The sequence below is a fragment of the Pollicipes pollicipes genome, unplaced genomic scaffold (genome assembly GCF_011947565.3).
Source record: "Pollicipes pollicipes isolate AB1234 unplaced genomic scaffold, Ppol_2.1 Scaffold_7231;HRSCAF=8579_pilon_pilon_pilon, whole genome shotgun sequence".
NCBI lineage: Eukaryota > Metazoa > Arthropoda > Thecostraca > Pollicipedomorpha > Pollicipedidae > Pollicipes > Pollicipes pollicipes.
The window spans coordinates 13,665,210-13,671,834 of record NW_023597034.1 but is presented as its reverse complement, the minus strand read 5'-3'; positions in this window follow the sequence as shown (position 1 = coordinate 13,671,834).

Genomic DNA, 6,625 nt, shown 5'->3' with positions numbered 1-6,625 from the left:
TCAGGGGATTAAACAAAGAGCGATTGCCAACCATTGCCACGAGAGAGTGTCTATCTAAGAATTAGAATGCACGAACGTACGTGTACATGCAAACGAACTCAAGCAAAAAGGCATCACGCATCACGCTCTATTCAAACATGCGAGCGAGTTGAAATAAACAGGCATCGCACAGCGCGCGTCAGTTACACATGCAAGCGATTTCAATTGAACAGGCGTCGCACATCACGCGTCAGGTATCACTTACACATGAAAACGATTTTTGGCTAGCACACATCACACATAAAGTGATCTGCAATACGTGCGTGCGTCTTGATATCATGTAAATCCATCCTGTAAACTCTCTTACTCGTTATCATACCATTTGGCAGTTACACAGTCAAAATCCCAATCAAGAATCGGTGCTCTTCTTTCAACACTTTTTAGTAAAAAATCGTTGAAACAACAATATGACCTGAAATATTCCCCACATATAGTAGGTCATCAATACCACCTATCACCACATGCATGTATATCCGAGTAGCATGAGCCGTCAGTACTTCTCACGACGACTTTTGTTTCCATTGTTTTTTCGGTTTGCCCTCACGTTTGTTAAACAGAGTGGCATGGGGGGGGGGTCAGGTTTCTTACATGGTCGTCGACGGATATGTAGGTTGGATCGGTGGGAACAGCCTGAGCGACCTGTTGGTGGATAGCAGTCCGGAAAAAAGACAAGATAAAAAGGTGAAAGGTGGCGAATGTATTTCTATCTTCTATGCTCGGAACAGTGCGTGCTAGACCAATGGGGACACTGGCGTTATGTAGCCCTTTCCACTGCCGAATGATGGACAGGTAGTGACCAATCAGTGGGTGTGACATGTGACGTGTTGAATCGGGTCACATGGGTGGTACACTGTATGCATAGGTCTTTAGGCTATAGGCCATAGACCTACCCCGCTATCACAAGAGCTAAGCAGGCAACAGGTGGCAACGAATCAACCAACGAACCAAAAACATGAACGAAAAAACTTAAATTAGTGGGCGGCCATGCGGCGGCCGCAGAAGAGTAGAAAGGCAGAAACCGTTGCATCGCTTGTTCCGGAGCAGATAGTGGTCGTCAGTCCACTGCCACACGCCACGCGAAATGAAGGCAACAGAGAAAATAATCTGCAACATTTTAAATCTGTCACGCCTTCAGGCCTAACTCAGCCGAGCCGATTTTACTCCGAGTAGTGACGATTGTCAGGAGACAGAAGGGTGTGCACGAACCGGGTAGTGGCGGTCGTCAGGAGACGGAGGGGCGTGCACGAGTCGGGTAGTGACGGTCGTCAGGAGACAGAGGGGCGTGCGCGAGCCGAGTAGTGACGGTCGTCAGGAGACAGAGGGGCGTGCACGAGCCGGATGTTTGAGCCGCACGGCCTGCCTCTCACATTCTCTTAACGGGCCGCCGGATGGGTCGCCTCATGAAAGCTACAATCTCAGATACGGTGTCATGCCGCGTACAGAACTCATGCCTACGCTCTCAACTGGCTGCACATGCATAAGGTTTGCGGACCACATGGCTCAGTGTCAGGATTTTTAGACCGTGCAATGATGAAATTTAACTCTGTTCATAAATAAATTTGAATAGAGAGGATAGCGCTAGACAGAACATGAGGGCCTGAAGTGTCTGATTTGCGGTAAATTACTTAACTACACGCTTGGAAGTAAAAATAAACCTGTTAAAAGGTAAGGTAATAGCTTCTGCTCTCCACAAAAAGTGACCGTGGAATCCTTTTCCACAAGATGTGATATTAAGACGTGCTGGTGGACTTGAAATTGGCTTTTACCTTTCACATAGATAAACGGTGTTGTTGGAAAAGCAAACCACGCCATGGCCTTGGCATGAAGCACCGATGTCCATTGAAGACATCACGTGAATAGAATTGGTTGCGGAATTAAGACTGTCCAGTCACCCACATGAACAACCAGTATCCAAATCAAGCTTTTGCGATGGAGCGCACAGGAGGCGAAAAAGTGTTCCATATCTGGATACGCTAGTGACGGTGGAAAGGAGGAACAATCGCACAACGTTAGAAACAGAGCTCTTTATCAAGCTCACCAACTCTGGTATCATTCTGCATAGTGAATTTGCGCATCCAACTTGCACTAAACACAATATGATTTGAACATGTTTCATAGGGCTCTAAGGTCATCAAGTAGTGAAAAGGAAAGAAAGATCATAAACAAAATATGGCTTTGCTGTTGGACAACGGATATTCTCCGCAACTTTTAGGTAGGATGTTGGAAGAAGCAAAAAAGCCTGGAGAGCGGGGGATGGCTGGTAGGGGACGGGAACACGTCCTGTCGGAAGACGAATTCTTAACGCTATTGAACACGGATGAGCATTTGCTTTGGAAAGTCAGGCACATTGTTAAAAAATCAAAACTGCGCGTACGCATAGCTTGGAAAACTGACAATAAGCTTGAAAAGTCTCTGGTGAAATCTGCCGTCTCGAAGCCTAAGTGCCCGGGTGGCAACAGATGTAATTTATGCAGTTCTGGGTTTCAAGGGTTTGCACGCAAAAAAACGTGGTTTACGAAATCAAGTGTAAGCTGTGTAAGAAAAAAAAACATAGGAGGGACATAGTCCATGTCGTGGAGGCCATGCGCCCTATTCGTTTGAGATTTAATGAACACCTGCGAAACGCTAAAAACAAAGCAGGGAATGCCTCTTTCGGTGAACATTTTTTGGAAAAACACACTCAGGCTGAAATCGAGGGAGGTATAGACCTTATTTGCCCCTGCCCGTGCCCCTTTTAGAGCTCAAAGTCATCTACAGAGCACGGGACCACCCAGACAGGAAATAAGTGAATCTGTTCGTATAAAAAGTTGGCGACCAAATCTTAACATACAGGGCTCGTCATGGCCGATTATGCGGACGTGATATGTGCCATTATGTGTGCTGTGTGCCAGCCTAAAATCCTTTTCATGTGTAAGTGATACCTGACGCGTGATGTGTGATGTCTCTTCGATTAAAATCGCTTGCATGTATAACTGAGTCGCGATGTGGGATACCTGTTTATTTCAACCCGCTTGCATGTTCGAATAAAGCGCGATGCGTGATGCCTATTTGCTTGAATTCGTTTGCATGTACGCGTACGTTCGCGCGTGCTGATTCTTAGATAGGCACTGTAACGTGGTAATGGCTGGCAATCGCTCTCTGTTCAATCCCCTGAATGTTGGTGTCCTGTAAAAACTGTGGCTCGCTTTTTCAAACAAAAACAAAAAACTTAAAAATCGAGTAGGATCATCGTGAGGCAATTTTGAATTCACTTCTGCTATTGTTTCAATAAAGGCATGTCGCCGAAATATCAACCCAATTATATATCCATTCTCCTGGTTTTTCTCCGTGGAATAAGGCTAATACTACTGTCTTATGCATGTTAGAAATGTTCCTCGCTAATGCACTGAACAGCTTACAAGTTGACTGAATAGCGGAAAACCGTTCCACGCCGTCCTTAGTAAAGCGCGCCGTGGCTTAGGTGAAGTGAACAATGCTTATATCATAAATTCATATCTGGGATACTGATCAGTGACCACCATGGCAGGCAGAGGACGCTGGTGAATTGGTCCAGTGCATCGAATGATTTTTTTCTCAAATTAAATGCAGACAAGAGAATTGGCCTATTGATAAACTTATGACATAAGTACCTGACACTTCTGTATTCACCTGCCTCCAAAGAACGGAAAAAGATATCACATGACAGCACTTTCTCGGCATCACTTACGCCGAGAAAGAATTGCGCGCAGCTAAAAAGAAGGTTCAAATGACTTAGCACACCTAGAATGCGCCATTTCACTTTACGTAAGCTTTGGTAGAGGACCAGTTCAGATGAAGTAAAAGTGACCAGCGTGGGAGCTACTTGTTTAGCTCCGAGGACGAATCAGAGTCATGCCCCTGTCCTTATACTAAATTTACTTGCTTATGTCGCAGTAAACCTAAATGAGGAGCACCAAACACGAACGTTACTGCTCACTGGAAAAGAAAGCGATGGTAGCATATGGGCTGCCCAGCTTTCTCCCACATGGAGCCCAAATGTCACCTCCCCTGCATCCCATATCGACGTAAGCCCAGCTCGCCCACACATAGCCCATGCGAGTCACAGCTTTGCCTGCTGTCACATAAGCCCAGCTCGCCCACACATAGCCCATGCGAGTCACAGCCCTGCCTGCTGTCTCTTACGAATACTTGTTCCATGATACGACAAAATCCGACAGGAGAACGCAAAGCACGAACGTAAATGCGCAGGCGTCAAGAACAGCCACGTACCAGCAGCCCATCGGGACATAGACAAATCCTAGATATAAGCGTACATGTAAACCGTTTTGACGTGATTTTGACTTAAGTTTTTTATTTAGACATATTATTTAATGGCGCTATTCCCAAAATACACGAGAGAGAGAGAGAGAGAGAGAGAGAGAGAGAGAGAGAGAGAGAGAGAGAGAGAGAGAGGAGAGAGAGAGAGAGGAGAGAGAGAGAGGAGAGAGAGAGAGAGAGAGAGAGAGAGAGAGAGGGAGAGAGAGAGAGAGAGAGAGACTGATACTCAAGCAGATGCCAGTACTTCACGGCGCTCGGGGCTGTTGGCTTGAACGAAAGCGAAGGCAGGGTGACACCTCGATCTTAATGGTTTTAAGAGAAGCGAAAGGTCGCAGGGTGCGGCCTGAATTTTGACCATTATGTCAACGATAATGTTTTGTCTGAGAGCTGCCAGAACATGTAATTTGCAAGTACTTTGCTCGAAGATTAGGAATAAACGTTACGGGTTTACAAATCTACTCACCTATGGGCGCTATCGTTCGATGCAATGTCGTTGGATAAATGTATGCACCTGAGACGACCTGCCATTCTCTCACTATTTGGGCTGGAAAACCACAAGGGAAAATCTCATGGAGCCGATGTAACCATTTGTTATATTGGAGTGTCGTATCTGGCATGATCAGTTATGTATTGAGGCACCCGCGCGCTGGGTCACAAATCTACGGGGGGGGTGGGGTAGGAGGGAAGGGGGGGGGTGGAAGGAATTTCGATGGACTTGATTTCGATCCGATTAAGTAAAATTCGAGGCAATAACGAGGGGTGCAAATGCTGAGCTGTGTTCTAAAAACTGTACCGAACGTGCAAAGCAAAAAAAAAAAAAAATGAAAGCTTCTCTTGTCCCACGGCCATATTTGACGGCTTCGCCAATGTTGGGGCAGCATCCAAGAGCCCACTCAGGTTCCTTGACCGCGAATAAGTGCGTTATGCTCAATTGATGATAAAGTGCGAATCGCAAAATACCTTATTTTCAATACTAACTTAGCATTAATAATTGATCGGGTCTTGAGCTGAGCTCCTGTGTGTGGAAACCCAGGTGTGTTACTTTCTACGCAAATTTCACGCGAAATTCGTGCAACGAACGAATTAACTGATGCGTGTCAACAGAATCTGTTAAATCATAAAATTCGGTTCACTGCAGCCCGTTCTTAACGATTTTTGTTCATCGTAACGCCTTGTTTCCTCGCCTCGATTTTATAATCAATGACGGCAACGTTGTCTGGCGTCTACTATTTGTGACGTCAAGTCCCAGTCGAAGCTTCTAGGAATACCGTGTGTATTAATCATGCATATACTAAGACATCTTTCGCTCCCGAGTGACCGCGTCATGGCCGCCATTACCCCTCTAATGTGATGTGCCTTACGAATGCCCACTCCCCGACCCCTGGCAAGCTTACCTGCCCCCCGGCCCGTAAACACCCTCATTTGGACCTAGGAGCGCTGCCCTGCGAGGTGGTGCAGGGGTAAGGAGGGCTGCTGAGTAGTGAAAATGGTCGGGATTTACCCACAAAAAAACGAGCCAAGAAACGGCGTTCTCCGCGAATTTAGTCCATTTTCTTCTTAAAGTGGGGACAGGAAGCTGGACTTCAAGCTCGGGGAGGAGGGGGAGGGGGGGGGGGGAGTCTGAAGGGGCCAACTAAATAGGAAACTACAGCCCTGTTAAACTTTCAAACATCCGACCAATGCGTGTCCGTCTCGGCCCTGTTGCGTGCTCGTCGCCGCCGGCTCGTGGCCGCTCGTTAAAACGGGTGAGCTTGCGGTCATTCACACTGAGCCATGGTCAGCACGAGTAGAGCGGGGAACGGGGCTGGGTGTTGGGAGAAGAAGAGCCACGACTGCAGTATACCAGACAGGGAGAGCGGACTGCAGTTTTTCAACTTTCAATCCTTCCAATTACATGGCGACTTCTATGGCGAGGAGCTCCTCGGAGTGCGTCCCGCTGCGTCCTCTGAGAGTGCGTCTCGTTGTGAGCCCCGGTGAGACAGCCGGGAGGGCGGCTAGGTCTGCTCCCTGCGGCGTCCTCAGAGTGGGCGCATCGGCCTGCGGCCCGGCAAAGCCGCATGGAGGGTGTCTCAGTCCGCGCCCCGCTGCGTCCTCTCAAGAGTGCGCCTCGGTGTGAGCCCCGGCGAGACTGCCGGAAGGGCGCCTCAGTCTGCGCCCCGGCTAGCCGGTAGAGCGCCTCGGTTTGCACCCCGGCGAGACCGTCGAGAGGGCGCCTCGGTCTGCGGCCCGGAGAGACCACCGGGAGGGCGCCTCGGTCTGTGCCCCGGTGAGACAGCCGGGAGGGCGCCTC